The following is a 23,317-nucleotide window of genomic DNA, read 5'->3' on the forward strand; positions in this document are numbered from 1 at the left end:
CTTTGCCCAAAACTAATACTCCTGGACAGGAGTCTTTAAGTTTCTATCTCCCACTTCATAAAAAAATAAATTTCTAGATGACACACAAAAGAATAACTTGAAATATTGGTGCCCATGTTGAGACAGTGAATGACCAGAGACTGGATATCAAATCCTTTCCCAGACCAAACTTTCCCTTCTTTACTTTCACATTACAGAAGAGTTTATGGGATGGAGAAATGGCTGTGGCCATCTTTGGAAAATACTGTCTGCCACAAAAGGGCAAATAAATTCACAAATGAGTCTCCTCATAGGTGATTAAAGCAAAATGAACTATGTTGAAGGATAGGACGAGGACGTCCCCTGGGATGAAGTGCAACCTACAGCCTGAACTGCTGTTGCTGAAGCTTGTCTGAGCTTGGTGGCTGTTCATGAGGAAAGAAAGAAGCTTAAAGCCCTGGGGTTCACACACACACAGAGTTCATTCCCACTGCCATGCCAGAAATGATCACATTGACTCCTCACAACCACTGGAAAGGTAAAGGGCATGTATCCCCATATTTTACAGGTACAGGAAACTACACTTTAGTGATTTACAAAAGTAGAACTTGGACCCAGATTTGGTTCTCTAAGTCCAATGTGCTTTTCATACCACACCATCAAGTGGGCCTTCCCCACTACAGTGGGAAGGCAGCTAACCAAGCCTTTTGTTTTTCTTCTTCAAGGTAACACTGTAGTTCCTTTTATGGAGATTTCACCTCTCTAAAGGGATCTGGGGAGTACTGGGCTGCCAGGGCGATTTAGATGTAACTCAAGTCCCTTGAGCACCCTGTTCAAGTTGCATTCTTAACCTCTAAGTACAATGGCAGGCCTTTTTAAGCTCATGAGATGTCTATTGAAAGACTGATGAGATTCTGGTGATCAGAAAGTACTTTTGTAATAAATAATTATGTGGCTGAGAAATATTTATAGAAACTGAAAATTCAGTATCACATTATATAAATCGTTACAGGAACTGAGACCCACAAAGTTGACCTTACTATGACTTTGTTTATTCATTCCTAAAGTATATTCAGTAATTACATAGGAGGCCATGGATAGGTAGCTCAATTGGTTAGAGCGTCATCCAAATATGCCAAGGTTCTGGGTTCGATCTCTGGTCAGGGCACATACAAGAAACAACCAATGAATGTATAAATAATGGAAAGACAATTTGATGTTTTTTTCTCTGTCTCTCTGTCTCTGTCTCTGTCTCTGTCTCTCTCTCTCTCTCTCTCTTTCTCTCTCTCTCTCTCTGTCTCTCTCTCTGTCTCTCTAATTCTTTCTTCCTTTCTATCTCTCTAAAATCAATTTTTTAAAAAGTTACTTAGCATATGAACAGATTAAGTAATATATCTAAGTACTTCATTGTCTCTAAATGAAATATGCCAGGAAAGAACAATGACAAAGGAAATTGTAATTTTCCCCAGGAATTTCTCTTGTAAGATTAAATACAGAGGCATGTATAATCTATGTGTATAAATTTCGTTTTTTATATCTGAACTATTCCCTAAAGAATTAAGAGATGGGCCCAGCTGGTATAGCTCAGTAGTTGAGCATCGACCTATGAACCAGGAAGTCATGGTTCGATTCCCAGTCAGGAAACATGCACCAGGTTTTCAGCTCAATCACCAGTAGAGATTCTCTCTCATCACTGATGTTTCTATCTCTCTCTCCCTCTCCCTTCCTCTCTGAATCTCTAAGATCAGGAACAGACAAAATATAAATTAGGAACCAAGGTCAAGATGTTACTGGAGGAAACAGGTTCTCAGCAGTGTCATGGGAAAAGAACTCCAGGGTCACTCACGTAGGAGGAGTTTTGAGCGATAGTGGCAAGGTTTATTAGAGTGAAAGCAACAGTACACTCACAGAGAGACAGTGGGCAGGCAGGCTACAGGGCAATGGCAGTGTGGACTCAGAAAAGGAAGCTGCAGAGGCAAAAGGAGAATCTGCTGCTGCTCACTGTGCCCCTGTTTGCAAGTCTCCTGGGGACCCTTAGAATTCAGGAGAAAGGAAGGCAAAATCGATGTGCCCAAGTGAAGGTAGGGCAGGCTCTAAGGAGGGTACACACTGGGTTCTTTGTCTAGCTTCCATGTATTTCCTTGGGTTACAGAAAGAACAGGCTTTCTTTCAAACTATCCAATCTCTTTCCTGGATTTTCCCAGGGCTTGTGCCCTTCCTCAATCTGATCCTTTCCCCAGATTTTCCCAGGCTTTGCCTTCCCCCTTTATGGTTGCCATTTTGGCCCCTACTGCGCATGTACTCTGGGAAAGGAATCCCCTTCTTTGTTTTCTCTGTCTCTCCGTTAATCCAGCTGATTGATGACAGTTACCCCCCAGGGTGGCTGTAAGGCTGTCTTTCCTGCCTAGTCCACTAGGCAGTACATTGTCTGGAATCATGACAGCTCCTCCCTGGGGTGACTATGAACTATTTCCTGTCTTGAACAGGTTTAGTTTGTTCCCTTCTCTTTTGTTAAGAACTAACTGCCTATGCTATCAGACTGGAGAGAGGTAGAATGCAAACAGGCAGGTTCTACTGAGTTATTACAGGCAAGCTACAAATTTGGCTCTGAGCTTCCTGGACGTTAAGCAGCTAGAAATTAATGAATAGACTAACAGATTTTGATATATCAGTAGGAAGAATATATTTGCCATTAGCTACCTAATTCTATAATACTTCACACTCAGTATTCTTTGCAGATAAACTTAAATATGGATTTTTGTGTGTGCAAAATAAAGGTTTTGCTAATTAGGAGGAAATGCATAAAGGAGTGTGTTTACTAAAGCGTTTCTCATTATGAAAAGCGGTAGTTTCAAAAAATGCTTTACGATAAGAAAGAGAGTTTCAAAGAGTTCCCAGGTTAATCAGGAAAAGTAACCAAGGGCCTGCTGCTTTGAAGGTTTAATCCAAGATGCTTATCCAACCTCTTTGTTGAACAAATCTTGCAAATAAGGTCTTCTCAGAAGATCCACAGCATTTTCTGTGGGAGTTTGAAATGTCAGCAGAACAGGCTTTCTTATGATATGATGCTGGCATAACGTCCTAACAGTTGGTGTGGGGATGGAAATGGAAGATAAAAAAATTGTTTCGTTGCCTGATTTCTATGCAATATTACACAACAGCTTTTCTGGCAATGATGACAGGCATAACATAACGAAAAAACAAAACAAATAAACCAACCAAAGAAAGAAAACAAAGCTTGACAAGAACCTCAAGCTCTTTGCCCTAATGACAGATCTTTCAAGGGCTGCCTTTAAACCTAAGACTAGGTGCCCTATCTGGTTTGGCTCGGTGGATAGAGCGTCGGCCTACGGACTGAAGGGTCCCAGGTTCGATTCTGGTCAAGGGCACATGCCCGGATTGCAGGCTCGATCCCCAGTGCAGGGTGTACAGGAAGCAGCCAATCAATGGTTCTCTCTCATCATTGATGTTTCTATCTCTCTCTCCTCTTCCTTCCTCTCTGAAATCAATAAAAATATATTAAAAAATAAAATAAATTTAAACCTAAGACTAGGGCAGCTGGTGAATGGATGAAATTAGTAAATGTCTGGAACTCAACATCAGCAAATCCTCAGTTCTCAATAATTACTAGTGCTAACAGATACATTTTAAAAGTGGATAAAATTATGACTCTTATGCAGATTAAAAATGAACACCCATGAAAAATTTTTATTTAATGCATTGTTGTTTTTTTAAAAAAATTGATTCTAGAGAAAAAGAGGGTGAGAGAAACACCAATTTGTTGTTCCACTTATTTTATTGTTTTTGTTGTTATTGTTGTTAATCCTCACCTGAGGATATTTTTTTCCATTGATTTTTAGAGAGAGTGAAAGAAAGGGAATGAGACAGAGAGAGAAACATCCATGTGAGAGAGACACATGGATTGGTTGCCTCCTGCATGTGCTCTGACCAGGCCAGGATGGAACCTGCAACTCAAGTACATGCCCTTGACTGAAATCAAACCCAGGACCCTTCAGTCTCAGGGCCAACGCTCTATCCACTGAGCCAAACTGGTAGGGCTGTTATTCCACTTATTTATACATTAATTTTCTCCTTCTTGTATGTGCCCTGACCAAGAATCTAATCTGCAAACTTGGTATATTGGAACGACGCTCTAATCAACAGAGTTACCTGGCCAGAGCTATTCATTAACAAAGGAACCAGGCAGATGTTTCAACCAGTTCAAAGAAGAATCCAAAGAACAGATACATTTACAGATTAGGAATATTGAAATGAATTTCCAAATGGATTCATAAGAGGGAACTCATTTGCATGTGCATAGACATGTACGAATTGCTTTGCCATCGATTGTAAAATAGCTCACAGGCAATAAAAGCTATAATCCTGGAAAGATGTCTATAACAATGCATAGTTTTCCAACGGAGACTCCCTGCAATATTATTTCTTTGTTCTCAGTTTCTTTACACCAGTAAGTAAATGTGAATTCAACCCTGGCCACTCCACTGACCCTATCAGTGCCCACCGTTAGGGCATTTTGAAGCACATGATGTCCTTTATCTTACGTCTTGAGATTCATCAACAGAACAGTTGTTGCTGTTATTCTTGGCTTCCTCTGTGATGGGCTGTTTCTCATTAACTTCCCATTCAGGAGGGTGGCCTTCTTAAGCCAGCAACTTCCATATCTTGGGTTCTGTTCACCGACTACAGTATAAAGCACATCCTATTAGGATCATGCGTTTGAAGTCTGAACATGAGCAAGGTGCATTCAGTCCAGTGCAGTCAATGCTGAACATGTCCGTGTCTCTAGTTTTTCAAAGGTGGCAGGCTCAGATGAAACCTTGTGATGTGTAATCTGGAAAGCCTTTATAGTACAGAATCTGAATTGCAAAGCTGTTTTTCAAACCTGCAAATGACCAGCCATGGTAAATGTGTGAGGTTAACTGCCTCTCACCCTCCTTGTTTCTCCCTGGCTGACACTGGGGCACTGGTGAGCAGCTCACGGGGCTGGGCTGTAATTAGCATGTGCCTAGAAATGCAGGCTGTTCACAGAGAGACCTTGGCAGGGAGTTGCTCATTACTCCTGTGATTTCAGGAAATAAAGACCCCAATTAATTTCCAAGCCCAAGAAAGACAGAAGAGCAACAAGCAGTTTTCCTCTGGCAACAAGAAGAAGGAGAGAATTGACCAGACCCAGGTTGTCCACACAAGATCACAACCTGATAAAGTGCATTTGTCCCTGCTCATCGCCATGCGGGGTAGCATGCAGACACAACCCCCATCCTGCCCAGAGGAAGGTGAAGGTGCGTCCCCGTGGGCTGCCCTTTCTAGGCACTAAAAGCAACTGCCCTTTGTCATACCACGGAGATGTGCTGGGAAGAGAAGGGAGGTTTGTAGAGCTCGGATGAGAGGATTTACCCTGAGGAAGAGAGGAACAAAGAAAACGTACAGTTCTCCATGCAGAGTTAAAAGACTGCCAGTCATAAATGTAGATATATTCTCTGGATAAATACAGAATTTTCATCTGGGAATGTATGTTTGAACATGGGTGTGTTAGAGTAAGGACAGGGAGGAAAGGAGGTTGTTGGTTGAGTGCAGTGGGCTAGAATGTTCTAAATCTAATATGTTGCTAAATGTCAGGAGTGTTGGATCATGTGCACGACAGGTTGACCTGGTGCCTGGCTGTTAGCTCATCAGAGGTGAAGGGAAGATGTCAGCAAGCTCAGGCATTTCAGCATGTCCACAGAAATACCACTGCACTCACTATCCTCAGGGGAAAATGCTGCATGCTCAGACCGGGAGGGCGCTGCAATGAACTCTGGGGATGCTGTGATCAGACAGAACCCGTGGGCCCGGCACCTGGAGCGTATTCTAGTGGCTTTGTGTGCAAGACATGATCAATAGCTGTTTCTGAAAGATCTTGATTTTAGGTAAATTTACTTTCCCATCATGAGCACCATGCTACCAGAAAGACAAATTAATTTAACCCGAGTGACTTACTGCTCCCTTATGAATTACTTTCCAATTGTTTTTAATGGCCTCTCTTTATCTCTAGTGCAAGAAAACACAGTTGACCTTTAACAGCCTCTTTTATAAATGAACCCAGTGCAGTCCAGCTTTTCCACTTTCAGATCCTTATCTCCCGGTGCCTCCAACCCAAACTCATCTGAATGCAGGTCCAGCTGCCTCGCTAATGGAATCTGCCCATTAATTAAACACTCGGTGCTTAACAGCCTGCACACCAGCAGCTGCAAAAGATGAGAAGGTAGTTCTCCTTTAATCTACAAATATTTACTTTCTTTTGGGGGATTGTTGGGGAGAAGATTAAGTGTACAGGAGGATAGCCAGCTTATGGAGAATGTGCGTGTGGAGGCTCCCAGCCCAGTCACATTAGGTGCAGTTACTCAGCAGGAAGGCTGGCCCCTAATCCCAGCAAACACAAGCGCTGGTGAGAAAAGCCTCTGCCCTCACCTGGGCTCAGGGAGGGGCCTGAGGATCTTAGTAAGTGCAGGTCAGTGAGTTTGCAGGGAGGCACGAATCTACCTCACAGAGAATCGGACTCTGATATGTATGGGATCCTGTCTGCACAAAAGCTGGTCCTGGCTTATATATTCTTATCCTGCCCACAGTGCGTTCTGGGACCCTCCTTAGCCCATTTACATTTTTCCTTGTTTCTCAGACTCATTTATCACTGAATTGTATAGAAACTGTCCCAGAATAACTAAACAACAGGTTGAAAGTTGAATGCAGCATTAGCTTTTTAAAAATGTTCTTTTAAATACAAAAGCAGTATATATGTGTGGTAAAATATTACAAAATCTAGATAAGCAAAACTAAGAGAACAAAAAAAATTATAGAGACTGAATAGTCAATGCTTTAGTGTCTGTCTTTCCAGATCATTTTTTAAAGGTTTGTATGTCTTTTGGAAAATATATATATTGTCTATTTCTCCACTTCACCATATTTTTATGTCCTCAATATACATAACAATATTCACATTTTATAATTGTCTCAAATATGTCCTCTATATCTGGTTTGTCTAAACTAGCATCCAATGTAGAACCACACATTGCCTTTCATTGCTGCCTCCTAGGTCTCCTAGCTTGTACCTTTTCATGCACTACTGTACTGGAGAGAGGAGACCATAGTTGTCCAGGATAAGGCCCCGTGGCTTATTCAGGTTCTCTGAAAGCAGAGCCTATGATAAAGACTTTTGCAGAAGGTGATCTCATGAAGTAGAAGTGAGGGAGCAGGAAGACAACAAATAAGAAGGAAATGCTAATGGGGGTGTAATGATATTGCCACTGTAAGGACTGGGGTCCAATTCTGCCAGGACTGCTGAGAAGCAGCTAGGATGCCCCTGGAATTATCCACCTGAGAGAAAGGAATCTGAAGCATGTATCTGCCAACTCCCCTTGGGAACGGGGGCATTAACTCCCTTCTGCTCCCAGCTGTGCTTGCCCAGGCCTAGAGCTTGTACAGCATCAGAGAACATGTTGGGCAAGAATGCAGAAGAGGCTCACTTAACATCTGTCCATTCTAGCTGCTGCTGCCATCTGAGATAGGCCAAGAGATGTGGTGTGGGTACCAGGAGCTATAGCCCATGTTATGGATTTGTCTGTATTTTTCCTCCCAACTAGTATTATTCATTTTGTTATTCTATAGAAGCATTTCCTATAACTAAAGAGTGATCTAAGGCCAGATATAGTTACAGGAAGCATTTTGGGGGAAAGAATGGCTTGATTACTATTATTTACATATGACTGCAAAGATGTGCTCACACCTTTTATTTTATTTTCAGGAGATTAATTCATTAAAAAAACACACACCCTAGTTACTGAGTACCAGATATTGAGGTAGGTGTTGATAAAATGACCCTGCCCTTGAGTTTAGCAAGTGTTATAAAATAAAATGGTGCCGTGGTAGCATTATATAGAGTGTGGTGCTGGGTCAGAGGTGGGAGTGATCAAGTCTTTCAAGGTAGAGTGGGAGGAGGTAGAAGAGACAGAAAAATCTTCCCCATTGCAGTTATGCTTGACCTGGGTTTTGAAAGATGAGTAGATGGGGAGAAATGTATTCTAGGCTGAGCTATATTGGGAGCAAGGGTTATAGGCATAAAAATAGAAAACTTGTTTGGGAAACTGAAAGACATTCAGTATGACTGACAAGTGGTTTTAAAGGGGTAAAGCTAGAGCAGGAGAAAAGGAAAGCACAGATCATGGAGATCTTGTACACCAGACTAGATATTGTATCCACTACTTATTTCGCATGGAACGTTCCTGGCAGGAACATAGCATGTAGGCATGAGTAGAAATAGACTTCAGGAAAGTGGAAAGGTCCACGCCAGGTCTATTGCTTCTGTGGCTCAGAGACTTATGTTGAGTTCAATAAAGGAGGACTAGTGGCCATGATTAGAGGAGCTATTTCTATGAGGGAGGTAAGGGGCACGGGCAGAGTTGCTTTAGTACCCAGGTGCTGAAGGGCAGTGCAGTGCTGGGAAGAAAAGAATTCCTCCACTTCCTCAAGAATACAGGGCTTCACTATCTCTCTGAAAGCTGGGAAGATCAGGAGAACACCTTCTTGCCAGAGACATTCAAGCTCTCATAGCAAACACAGCTAGTGGGGCTATGTCTTTTTAGCCTTTGCAGGCAGTAGTTACAGGAGTAGATGCTGCAGCCTAACTCTGCTGGAACTGACAACTTGGTATGAGCACTTCAGTGTGATCCCTGGAGTCTCCGCAGAATGATTAGGTCAGCCTTGGCAGGGACTGGAATAAGTAGATGGAATGAGGTCATTGAGATTGCTGTTGATGTAGATATAGTGAGTCCCACTTGATTCCATATGTAGGTAAGGTCTGGAAGATTTGGGTTACAAGTAAATAACGATGAGAGCATACCTGGTTGGGTTTTATGGCTCAGAGCCCGTAGTCTGTACCCGAAAGTCTCTCTTCCTGTGTTCATAACCATCATGATAGTGTCCATCTTGTGGTCATACCTTCTAAAATATGTATTATGATGGATTATACCAGGGGTCCTCAAACTTTTTAAACAGGGGGCCAGTTCACTGGACCTCAGACCATTGGAGGGCCGGACTATAGTTTTAAAAAAAAACTGAACAAATTCCTGTGCACACTGCGGGCCCGGGACGAGTCAGCTGCTAAGCAGGACAGGCAGCGGCACCCGGCAGGCCGCATGTGGCCCACGGGCCGTAGTTTGAGGATGCCTGGATTATACCATGAAGGTCAGAAGCTCCTCACATGAGACAATCAAAAGACCCACACATATTGCTTTTGTCCACCCTTTGTTGGCTGTCTTATCTCCATGTAGGTATTGATCACCGCAGGGAAAGAGGCTGTATATTCAACCCCTTCTGCCAAAGTGAGGAGATTTATCTGAGTAGAAGTAATGAAAGGAGGCAGGGAGATGGGAAATATGGCCAGGAATCAGCTACACTCAACAAGACAGTGATGTCTGGAGGAGCCAGTGACAAAAGGGGAAAAATCAGAGCAGCGTCCCTCTCCAGAGGCGGCCAGCAGTGTCTCCAGGTGATGTATGATGATACAGGTCGCCGAGTGCTCCTTTCCTAACTGGCCTATGCTGGGCTCTCATGAACAAGCAGATTTATTGTATTGTCATTGGTGTATCACCGAGCAGAGATGTTGTAAGGAATTATGGGTAATGGGTTTTTGATTTTTTTCTGGTTGAAGCCAACACCTGCCTCCTTTATCTCGGCAAGCAGGAGACTCAGAGACCGAGCAAAGTGGAATTTATACATACATTGATTATATTCCTATCCTTCCATTTCATTACGGCATGTGTTTGACTTTTGTTGTTACAAAAATAATATAATAAAAAGAACATATATATAATGTGTGAAGAATAAGCATTATTGTCTTGCTGGTGCTCCTACATTTTTAGAAGTGATCTATCAATATAATAATTGTCAGCTAATAACATAATACATCTGGGTGGTCCCCCCCCCAACCCCCGCCCGAGGATTAAAAGAGGGAGGGAGATTGATGAAGAAGTGTTCATGTACCTTTTTGGTGACAAAATCACTTAGTGAACTGTTTTGAGGGGCAGTTTAAATACCCAGCAGAATTAAAAAATGTGAATTTCCTTTGACCCTGCAGTTTCACTACTAGGAAAATTTCCCTACAGATATACTCATACAAATGTGCAAAGACAGATGAAGGATGATCATAGAAGAACTGTTTAGAAGTGAAAAATTGGAAACAACCTAAATGTTGTTCAATAAGGGACTTGATTAAACACATTACAATACAACCTCATGATGAAATATTACTCAGCATTATAATAAGTAGTGTGCACTGAAAAATAAAGCAAGTTGTAGAAGAGTTTGTGGAGTAGGATTCCATTTTAAAAACATATACATGTATAAATGTGGATGTGCCCGAACATTTCTGGAAAGAAATGAAAACTGAACAATCATTCTTCTGGAAAAAGCAATTGAGTGGTAGCTGTAGAGGTTGAAGTTAAATACTGTTGTACAAAGAGAAAAAACGTTGCCAGCATCTTTTATTTATGTAAATTTTAAACACACTTAAAAGTAAAAAAAACAAAAGGGAGTATATTTAGCTTTTAGGATTTCTTTTTAACACGGCCTGCCTCAAGATAGGTGGGCCCAAATGACTAATGGAGGTGTACCCCTACCCCCCCGTCATGTGAACTTATGTCAACTCATCACTCCTCAATGGGGTTTCCTCTCCCTCTTTTCACTTTCAGTATGAGTTTTAGCAACTGCAAAGTATGTCAAGGAAGAGGGAAAAATAAATTGAGTAAAAGTGTTTGTGTGGAATGTTGAAAAAACACCTAGAAATGGTAGGAAAAAAATCCTTGTTGGCAGCGATCAACCAAGAGGAACACACCATCTACTTTCCACGAGTTGTTTCATGTGAGGCTACTGACAATGCTGTATTGAACAAACTCATGGTCATTTTAACCACATTGAACTCCCAAGATGTTGGGGTTGGAATCCTTAATTTTCTTTCCTGTGTAAAGCTGTGGCCCGTGTGCTTGCAGATGAGGGGAGCCAGATTGTCTTGGAGGAAGAGCATCTCCAGGTCTCAGAAAGACCACCACACTGTGAGGTGTCACCCACTGTCTGATGAGCAGGAGACTCTGTGCACAAAACCTTTACATAGCAGCTTAAGTGGAACTTCCATGATCAAATGGCCATTTTAGTAAACTGAGCTCATTTCTGCTCTATAGGCATCACTGAACATTTTCTATGTATCAGGCCTGCTAGGCACTGGGGGGCGTAAAGATGAATGTGCATACTCCTATGCAGTTTATAGTCTAATTAAAGAAGGAGACACGTAACACACAAATTACAATATAACATGCTAATCTCAATAAAGTGAGAAGGTCTGAGGTATAGTCACCAGGAAGCACACACACTGATATAATAACTGGAAAACAATGCCCATTTTAGTTTCTTAATTCGACTGATGGGATATACCATATAGTCATCATTCTACGCTTTTCCTGGGACAAACTGTACAATATTGTAAAATTACAATAGAATGCAGGGGACAATGGTCTTGCAGGAAAATAAAGCACTCTAGGATTTTGTGACTGTCCATTTATGAAATGCACCGCTTCCATTCCTACAAGGTTTCCTGCGTCTACAATTAACATTGCAATCAAAATCAGTGTCCTCTTGAGTAGTTGTCCAAATCTGTTCAGTAGGAAAAGCTTTTCCTTCTGAATATTATACAAGGGACAATTGGATTTGTATTGTTCACAAAAACGTATGAAAATTTGAAGCAAAAAGTAGTAGCTATCAGTGAATAAACAAGAGAGCTCTTGACATTGTTAAAGACCATTCGACTTTTTTCCTTTCCATTCTAAAGTCTCCCACACTTGTCAATTCCACTTACTTTTAATTATACCACATGAATAAATTATACGGAAAAACAATAGATCTGTGCATGTTAATTATGTATGGACAGACAAATAGGCCCAGCTGATCAAACTGAACATAATAAATGTGTGTGTGTTCTTTGGTTACTTTTGCTTGGCTGTTTTTAACAAGCAGTACCCAGATTTACTTTAGCTGTGGAGTAAAAGGAGAACAAAAGGAATGTGATAGGTAAATCTAGGATTATATTCAATTAAAGTAGTGCAATTAAAAATAAAGAATCCAGCCGGGCCCATGTGGTTCAGTGGTTGAATGTTGACCTCTAACCTAAGAGATCATGGTTCACTTGCAGGCTCGATCCCCAGTAGGGGGCATGCAGGAGGCAGCTGATGGATGATTCTATCATTGATGTTTCTATCTCTCTCCCTCTCCCTTCCTCTCTCTGAAATCAATAAATAATTTTTTTTTTTTTTAATAAAGAGCCCCAAAGTGGTATAAACAGGGTTTTTTTTTTTGCAGGATAGTTTGATCTTTGGGGTCCTTCAGGATGTGAGCTGCCTTACTTTCCAGGCTTTGGAGTTAGCTTTCGCGCCACCTGCTGGATGGTGTTAGGATTTGCATATGTATTAGGACAGGATCAGGAAAGACATTTGCATTCACAGTTAACATCTCTGTGCTGCTGGCTACAGCAGAGTGCTCTGTTTCCTGGCCTATAGCATTTTCCTATGATTATGTTTTTCTTTCTTCTGTCTTTACTGCCAGAAAGACATATAAATTAGAAAAATTCCATTTACTTTTCAAGTCTGATATGTATAAAATATGGCCTAGTGAACAAATGAGATTAGGGGACAGTGAGTGAATGAACACACCTGAGCCTCCCCCTCACATGCTTGTTCGGTGGTTATGTACTGAAGCTGGGGCCAAAAATATGCATCTAGGTACACTGATCTCCTAATGTCTCATTTCATTTTTTCCATCCTATAAATATCTTATAAATAAAGGTATCCATATTAGTTTTACCTGACATATGAGCTCTGTCTGATAAATAAAAAAGGGAGAAATGTTCTGGTAAAAAAAAGAATTGAAAAAATAATGAATATTGAAAATACTAGGTTTATAAAAAATTAAGACTGATAATATGACTGACTGATAGTTTCTTTATTATTCTAGGATAACTGGACTGACTGAAATCAAATGATTGCCTAAACACCTTAAGAAAGTCTGTCACAGCCTGGCTGGTATAGCTCAGTGGTTGAGCATTAGCCCATGAGCCACGAGGTCACCAATTGGATTCCTGGTCAGGGTACATGCCTGGGTTGCAGGCTTAATCCCTAGTAGGGAGCAGGCAGGAGGCAACAGATCGATGTTTCTCTCTCATTGATGTTTCTAACTCTCTTTTTTCCTTTCTAAAATCAATAAAAACATTAAAAAAAAAAAAGAAATTCAGTCACAGAGTGGGATGCATTCAAAGACTCATCATTACATATAAACAAAAGCAAATCAGCAAAGCTGCAAAAAAATGCACAAATTTACTCATTGGATGAACATATGAGGTCATGGGTTAGCTACTTGGTGTAATTTAGATTTTGAAATTGCTGGAGTACTCTCATGGGACACAAACATAGCCCCTATTTCCATGGTAAAGATATTTCCATCATTTCTTTATAGTTTTTTCATCCCATGTGCATTATGGTGCCTATGACAGAGTGTTACTGTATTTCTAATTGCACTTTAAGCCTAAAAAATTGTAGTACTTTCCATTTAGCCAACCAGCCCCACTTCAACAAGTTAGGAAAAGAAATGTATTTGGAAAACAGTCCCTGTCTTGCAAAATGTGCAGTGTCACAGAAAACGGCATGTCAGACAGCAAGCTAGCATTTTATTCTTTTGTGTATGGGATAGTAGGTCAGCGGATTGCAGTGTGGGAGAGAGTGCAAAGGTCTAGAGATGAGGGACTTACAAAACTGACAGCTTGCTGCCGTCTTGTTATGCAAGATCAGCTGCTCAAGAACAAATCTGTTAAATCTCACATTCACTTCTCATCCGTCACTGGGGTTGTCCACTCTAACAGATGCAGATGACAGGAGGAAGGCAACTGTAACAAAACAGAGCCTTGCATCTCAGGGAAACTTCTGTCGTTGCCCCTTTTCATTTAATCTCAGCATTGGGTCCCCTACAGGAGTTGTCCAAACATCCACTTATCTCTAGGCCACTTTGATCCAGAAAAGACTGAGTTCAATGAGACTTTGGAGAATAGAAAATATGTGTGCAAATATCTAGGGGTGACAACTCTTGAATGAGGCCACTTCTAAAACACATTTATTATTACAAGAGCCCCTGACTTATTTAGGAGAGTAACAACAATGGAAGTATAGGGAATCTTCTATCTATATAAAAAGCTAATATGCTAAGTGTCCTTCCCTCCATCTGGGTAATGATGTCACTTAGCAACGCCTGGCTTCCTCTCCCTAGTGATGACTAGCCTCCTTACAGTTTCTTCAGCCCAGGAACACGACTTGCTTTATAGCCAGGTGGAAACACTACTTTAACCAAATGTCTGTGAAGCATTTTCCCATGCCTCATCTCATTTGATCCTCACAGAAGTCCTGGAGTAGGTACATAGGAGACTCAGTGGAATCCTATTTTCTTTTCATTAGCTGGAAAATGGAGATTTAGAAAGCTTAGAAACTTGACCCAACTGAAAAGAAGTAATAAATGGTGGACCTTGAAAGTGACTTCAGGTTTTCTCACTGCCCAGAATATAGTCAAACATTGAGACAGTTAAATATTTTACCCTGTGTTCTCCCTGTGTGATCTACAATAACAATCTGCTTTGTGTTGATATTTACTGCTGTCTTGCTGATAATTACCTGAAAGAGAAGTTGGGGTGCTTCACTGGGCTGGAAAAAGTTTAGCTAAATCAGAAAGCAGGTCTAATTAAGCAAGTTTATTCTATAGTTATAAAAGGCTAAGTTGACTCACACATCCGCAATAAATATAAAGCTCTCGCTGGCGCCAATCACATGTGTGTGTTTCGATCTGTCATTGTCAATCGTGAATTTGGTTGACACTTCTATTACAGAGAAAGGGCAAACAGTGATATTAAAATATTTCTTCTAATTAATTTCCTTTCATTGTGCACAAATTCATGCACCGGGCCACTAGTAACTTATATTATACCTTATAAGGTGTCAGGAATTACTCTTTTTTCAATTTATTTGGTTTTATAAATAAGTTTTTGTGTTTTTTCTACTCTAGTAGATTACAGATCAGCCATCTGCAGCTAGCCTCAGAAACTTAAAAAAATATTCTGCCTACATATACATAGGTATATGAGCATATTCATAGTTCCTCATTTGCATAATGAAGTAGTGCATATGTTACCGTAGAGAGTCCCTGTGACTATTATTGCTAGCAATATTCCAATTGGAATATCTGGCTTAAAATTATGTAAGAAGATCATTCTAAAGCACTTGGAGATCATGGGGTTGACTAGAGCTATGGCTTAGAAAAATCAAGGACTGAGTTAGGTTAATAGGATGATGGGTATATTTATCTAAATGGGTCTGAGCATATTGCTAAGTCAGAATCATTTTCTAAATGACTCAATTGCTAGCATCCCGCATTAAACAACATTTAGAACAATGAACATCATGTGCAAGGGATACAGTGGGATAAAGCCCATATGTTCCCTCAGGAAGCCTATTGTCCAGTATACGTAACAGACTTCAACATATCAGCCTCTAATAAAACGCATTACATGGTGATTGTCCCCAAATGAGAGATAAACAAAGCACTATAAGAAGGTAATAATTCTGAGCAATGTAATTAGGAAAAGCTTTATGGAGGAGATGGCATTGGAACAAGGCTTTGAAAGACAGGGGGATAGAACTGTGGTTGATGGTACAGCACAACTGTCATATTCAGGTTAGAGCTAAAGAGCTAAAGAAGGCCAGAGTGAACTGAGAAAGAATCAAGTGTATTCAGGGGATGGCCTATAGTTTGTAAGGGGCTGATGTGAGGGGTTATCAATGATTAGACTTTTCATCTTATTTGAGATAAAATCAGAAGCCAATTCTGTGTGTCAAGAATGGCAAAGATGGGATCAAAAGCTTGGTTTTAGGAAATTCTATTTAGCTTTATACTTTCAAATTCTACATGTCAATCCATGATCTACTGATGATACTGCACTATTTTCCAGTCCCCAGTGATAGTGATAAGATATATTTTAACATAATTGCATAGCATCCATTATGCACATTCATTTCCTTCAGATTTTTTAATTGCTGTTAATTGCTCTCTTCACACCAAGGTTCCAGGTATAATAGTTGGTAGTTGTTCTTAATTCATCAATAATGCTTACAGTGTGGCAGTAATTTGGTTCATGAATACTTTCTGAAACTCTTTTTATTAAGTTTCTCTTATTGCTTTGGGAAGACCAGCGCCAAGAACAGATCATTTGCCTGAAGTGTAATCACTAATTTTGTTCCTCTTGCTGAATCTCTGTAACTTTTGCTTTATAAATTCCCTGTTATTTTGGATTAGCCATAGTCTGAGAAAACATTTAAAGGGTTGAAGGCTGCATTTGGAAAACTTCGTGCACTTCCAATATAGTCTTTGTAAGAATGATGGTATGAATGATTGTCCCTTACGCATGTAGAGCAATCAAGTTCTGTTTAATAAATACATTGAAAAATACATGTCAGTGGGAATGGAAATAGAAAATGAACCTATTCCTCACCAAAGGCATTTGGCTATTATGACACAGTGTCAAGGAAGTAACAAACTCAGGGTACTGCCAGTAAGACATAGCCTCAGAGCAAAGATTAATTCAAGGCTGTGATTGGAAGGCCCTTTGCTAAGACTTTGGAAATGATTAAGGTTCCTACTAGATCCTCTTACATGGACAAACAAGTTCATACAAAGATTAAGGTCTTGGTTCTATAGATGCTGGAAACATCTAAAGTATCTGTAATTGAGTCTCTAAAAAGAGAGGTATGTCTCGAAAAGAATCATGGCTACCATATATTTCGGTGCCACAATGTCTGGAACTTACAATGATTTTGCAAGAACCGTATTGGAGAAAGCATTGCCAGCTTGAACTAAGAGATTGACATTTGAGCTATAGAAAGGTCCTGGGAGGAATAAGTCTGGGCAAACTGTTCAGTATTCAAAACATGAAATGCCCTCCAATGCCCTCTCCCAACATGGCCAAGGAGGAGGGTGGTAAATGAAGACACTGCCAAGAGCGGAATCATGGAAATCTATGAACTGAGGAATCACTTTCAGGAACAGCATGAGGGTCTAATCAAGAAACATCCCCCACCCCCAGAGTACTGGGATCTGGCAACATTTTCTTAGCAGTATTTCAGAATAGCTGTGAAATAGTGACGTATGGGTCTCCTATTCTTTCTTTCTTTCTTTTTTTTTTTTCTATTGGAATGTATTGCTTTTATCCTATACCTGCTCTACCTTTGTATGCTGAGTGTGTTCTGGGTGGCTAACCTATCATTTTAGGAAGAGGTCTCTGATAAAGAAGAGATGCATTCAGACCTGCTGTAGATCACAAGGTCCTGGACTTTGAACCTGATGTTGTGATTCAGATTTTTGAGGGTCTTGGAATGGGGATGAGTATGTTCTGCATATGGAAGATGTGAATTAAAGAAGAGAGAAGACTATAATAGTTTACGTTTTTGTTCAGCAAGTAATCCTTTCTTCCTCCCACTATCCCATGGGTGCTGGGCCTGTCCATGTGATTAGCTTTGGCCAGTGGGATGTTAGTGAAATGTACTTGCACGGTGATGCTTTGGTCATTGCAATGAGAAGAACACGCCCTGGGGACTTCCTGGTCCCAGGAGGAGACGTGGATCAGAGCCAGCCCAGCTTCCCCAAACACCTGCAGCTTAAAGTTGTCACTCTAGCCAACTCCAGACGTGTGAGTGTGAGAATGAAATCTTATTGCTCTTATGCCACTGAATTTGGGGGATGTTCATTATATATCAATAGCTGACTGATCTATATCCAAGGCACCATGCTCAGCACTTAATCATTTCTCAGCTTTGAGAGGTATATGATTAGTTCCATTTTGCAGAAAACTGGAGTTTAGAAGAGTTCAGTAATAAAGTGTAGCTTATATCCAGATCTGTCTGCCTAGCAAGTCTTTTCTCTTTAACCCTGTCAGTATCTTTCAATGTTCTGTAAAATTCAGTCTGATTCTTTTCTCCCACTTCCCCTGACTCTGCTTGTAAAGGGACCTTGCTTTTGGAGAAACATACCCTGTGGGTAGGACAAGAAGGCTGTCTGCCACCCGTTTTTAACCTGAGTAGAGATGACACTAACCAAGGCTGGCCTTGGTTTCTAAAAATGTCATTACCAAGACTAAAACTTTAAGTTGGCCTGATAATTAAATTGGCCCCCAAAGAGCAAAACTGTAACCAAATGTTTGTCTGTATGTATAACAGGTGTTTATAACTAAACTTCCAATATGTGAAACAAAATTTTAAAATATATTTTTATTTATTTCAGATAGGAAGGAAGAGGGAGAGAGCGATAGAAACATCAATGATGAGAGAGAATAATTGATCAGCTGCCTCCTGCATGCTCCCCACTGGGGATTAAGCCCACAACCCTGGCATGTGTCCTGACGGAATTGAACCATGATCTCCTGGTTCATAGGTCAACACTCAGATACTGAGCCACACCGGTTGAGCCAATATGTGAAAATTAAAAAAAAATTGTCCTGGCTGCTTGAGATAACTTGTTCTCTTTGTGGTTCACCCTATTGTTTTCACAGGCTGTGTGTGTGTGTGTGTGTGTGTGTGTGTGTGTGTGTGTGTGTGTGTGTGTGTGTTCTGTGTGGTGTGTGTGGGGAGGTAGTATGGAGCTGAATCCATCCTTGGGGACCTCATGTTGCATGATAATACTTGCAAAATGCCAGCATGACATAGCTACTCAATCAATGTCTATGTCCTTCCTTACTTCCTCTGCCTTTCCTTCCTTCCCTTTTCATTCCCTCTGCTCAGATCCCTCTGCTCAGAGCAACCATAACTGTCAAATGGTTTTAGGGCAAGATTTCCCCCAAACATCAGGATCTTATCCTCATTCTCTGCTCATGACTTTTTACAATTTCCACTTGAATGAATGCCTTTATGTTTCTTACAGAAAGCTGTTCTTTCAATATACTCCATTAATCACAGAATAATTTCTCTCTATCTGTGGCTGACCCTGCAGGTCATCCGTTATTGAAATGGAGTGTGCTTATTCCTGTCCTATGGGTGGGGTTGCACCTGTGTGGAGATGAAATAGGTGTGGGTGTTTTGTTCTAAATCCTTCAACTCAAAGAACAACTTCATGGCAGAAGTCAAGCAGAGAATACAGCCCTCCCCACAGGCAGGGGCGTGGCTCCCAGGGCACCTTCTGTCCAGCAGTATTAAAGCCTCCCCCTGACAGCAGGAGCCTGGTGGTGTCCTTTTCCATTCCATGCCCCCTCTGGTGTGCACAGGCTAACAATCACACTTAGTCACCGCAGGAAACAGGCAACCCGGGGACAAACATCTTCATTTTGTACAGGGGAGAGTGGATTCCCAAAGAGATAGGTCCGTCTTCCCAAGGTCACATAGCTAGTGAGTGGAGGAGGAAGGTTCCTGCTGGGAGGCGGTGGCCCGCGTGTGCTCTCAGCACACATTTCTGTCCCTGCAACGCCTCACACGCTGCCTAGGTCCTTGCTACACAAAGTGCGGACTGCAGGCCAGGAGCGCTGGCATTTCCTGGGAACTTGTTAACAGTACGAACGGTCAGGCGCCATCCCACAATACTAAATCGGAAACTTCATTTTCACTCAGATCCTGAGGTGATTTGTATGCACATGAAAGTTTGAGAAGCACAGAGATAGGACATAATATGCAGTTACTAAATAAAGGTTTGGAGGGCATGAAGGAAAAATTTTAAAATATGTAGGATGGATAAAGAAGTACTGATAGCAGTCACTTAGGATATCAAGAAGAAAGCAGAGAGGATAGATAGGAGGCAATGTGCAAAGAATAGCAGAGATGAATTTCTCTGCATTAAATGTCAGGCTGAATGGACTCATTGAGTACAAAGTAGGATAAAGGGAGAAAGGACAGTATCAACTCATACCTATATAAATGGAAGACACATTTCAGAACACTTAGGATAAGGAGAAAAAAAAAACAATTTAAAACTTCTAGAGAGAAAAAACACACAGATTAACTAGGGAATGAGAAGCAGAGATATAAATTGCAAGAAGAAAAAGGAATAATATAAAAATTCCAAGGAAAAATATATTTGAACCTAGCATTTTATTCCCACTGAGTCTATTATTCAAAGACGAGAACAAAATAAACATATAGAAAGACCACAAATTGATTTGCAGTCATTTAGTTTGGTATTTAGGCAGGAAACATCGTATTTTACCCCAAGTCACCATGTTATGCTTAGACAGTTCAGAGTGTTTTAGCACCTGCAATTATCAGAGCATCTTTGCTACCTGGGTGTTTTAACAGAATGGACTGGCTCAGGCCACAGATATTCTCTTGAGTGTCTTCCCTTTAGATTTACTACTTGAAGGTCTGCCTGTTAGGGAGTAATTAATGATCAGAGAACACAAGATGGCATCTGCTAAAAATCAGAGCATAGTAAACGTTGGCATTCCCATTTTCTTCATTTGAGAACACCCATGTTTTCTAAGCCCCTTGTCAAATGTGACAAGTCGTGGTTAGAAGGATGGGTTTTTAAATGACATACACTAGCACCTAAATCCAGGCTCTACTACTTGGTAGTTAAGTGAACGTAAGCGAGCGATTTTCCTCCTCTGAGTTCCTGGTTTATAAGGTAGGTATAACACAAATAGGCAGTTGGCAGAATCAGATAATAAGTGTAGACTGCTTGACACTGTGTTGCCATAAATAAAAGCCATTACAATGAAATAGCTATAGTTGTCCTTGAAAGAAAAGACAGCTGGGAGATTTCCTAAATATCTTCATTGTTGTTTATCTGTTCATGGTGAATGTGGAGTATCAGGGACTCAGTGCAAGAGAAAAGAGTAAATAAAAAAGAGGCTTAGAGAAGTGAACTGGATCTATCTAGATATATAAAAGCTTAAGCGACCGGCCGACTGGCTGGTAGCTATGACACGCAATGACCACCAGGGGACAGATGCTCCAACCGCTAACTATGACATGCAATGACCACCAGGGGGAATGCAGGAGTTTGCTGAGCTGCGGTGACTTGGCAGCTGTGGTTCTCGGGTGACGCACCGGAACCAGAGAGGAGGGAGCCTGATTTGGGGTGGGTCACCCAAGAACCGCCCTCTCACAATCTGGGACCCCTTGGGGGATGTCCGAGAGCCAGTTTCAGGCCGATCCTCGCAGGCCAGGCTGAGGGATCCCACCGGTGCATGAATCCGTGCATTGGGCCTCTAGTTCACCTATAAGGACCTCAGTATTTATTGCAGGTCTCATTGTGGGTATTTTGAAAATATGAATCTAAAGCATTAAAGATAGGCCTTTGGGGGTGGGGGCAGAAATCCCCCTTCCAAAAGTTTTCCAGATGAGTTCATTCAATCACTTGCTGTGAACCAGGTACCTATCTATATATACACTTGGGATAAAACTTACATATTAGAATGGTCACTGTAGAATAATTTATGTAATGGGTCCAGCCTGAAGTACAAATAAAAATGGAGCTTTTATTTTTCAAATATAGTCTAATTTGATCACTTCTGTGCCAGATTGGAAGTGCAGTAAATCTTTGGTGAGGGGACAGGTGTTCCTCTGTTCAGAATTGTGCAGGAAGCACACAGGTTTAGTCAGTCCAATCAACAACTTCTAAAAACATTGTGGCCAAAGAACTCGAAGACTTGTTCTGTTTACAGAGATTTTTTTCATCTGCTATTTCACTGCCGCTCTCCTGAGTGATTCTGAAACCAGGTCCCATAGGGCAAAGTATCAACCTGATGCCCACAGTTCACAACCCCGCACATGCCCAGTGGTTCTTAGATAGAGGGAACTCTTGTTTCCTGAGCATTATTCGCAGCAAAGGGAGTGCTCTATGTCAGAGCATTAATACAGCTTATCTCTAGGCAATGGGATTATGGGTAGTTTCATTTTTTCTCTTTGCTTATCTGTAATTTCTAATTTATCGGTAAGAACGTGAATTACTTGTATTAACTTTTCAAGTCAAGGAAAGCCTCTTTTAAAATGAACCTTATTGGTTATATTCAATATGAAAGTCCTCTTCCAGAGTGATTGAGAAAAGATTAGGCATAGATATTTATTTAACAACTAGAGGCCCGATGTACGAAATTCGTGCTCTAGAGTAGGCATTTCTTCCTCCGATTGCCGGCACTGGCTTCCCTCTGGCACCTGGGACCCGGGCTTCCCCTGCAGCCCCAGCTTTGTCCAGAAGGTCGTCTGGACTAATTAGCATATTATGCTTTTATTATTATAGATGGCCAGATCAAACTTTCCTATTAAATATTAGTCTTTTATTCAATAAGTACTTTGGCACCAGGTTTTGAGACAGGGAGACATGGATAGATAGAAAAGGGACATGGCCCTACACTCATGGACTTGACTGACTCCTCAATAGGTGCTAGCAAAACACAGGGGATCCCTTTTAGTTCCTCTGACAAAATGCAATACTCTCTACTCTGGATGTGGTGGCTCTGCATTAGACAATTACAAATGGCATGAAATCATGTGGCCTCCCATCTCCCTACAGACTCCTTGATATTTACGTTTACTTATCTAATGTCTAGTTCATTTCACTTTCCCTCTGTTGGCATAATCAATAAGTAGCAGTTATCCTTTTCTAAGGAAGAAAGGAAAGGAGAGCAGGAAAGCATATTCTTAACTGAGCAAGCTCCCATTTCTTGAACAATGACCCAGGAATTCATTGGCATTGTGTTGCACCCTTTCATCACAATGAACAATTCCCTAGCCTACTATTAACCTTAAGGGGTCCAATCTACTAGTAAAATCTTCTAGTAATAATATGGCCTTCAGTTAGGAGGTGAATGCAGCTGAATAGTCTGTTCATATCTTGCCCCTTTAGTCTCAGATTTTAGTGACTCTTTTGCCATTTCTGTAACTTGTTGATAATGGTATTGATAGAAAGAGGGGGAAAACGTACAAGTATGGACCTTATTTGCTCACCTGGCTTGTGTGCAAATTGCTTAGAGATTTCTTTCTCACTGAACTCCGTACCCCACCCTGACTTTTTGTAATCAAAACAAGGAAGAGCCATTCGTTTCTCTCTCAGGAATATAAAATAAATTAAAAACATATATTTCTATAAGAATGAATAATAAGCCATAAAATGATTCAGCCTGCAGAGATACATAAAAACATATAAAATAGAACATCAAATAAATAATCTTTGGAGAGGGCATTTAGAGAATAATCACCATCCACCTTCCCACAGGTAAGAAAAAGAATAG

Source organism: Plecotus auritus, assembly GCF_963455305.1.
Source record: "Plecotus auritus genome assembly, chromosome: 4".
Lineage (NCBI taxonomy): Eukaryota > Metazoa > Chordata > Mammalia > Chiroptera > Vespertilionidae > Plecotus > Plecotus auritus.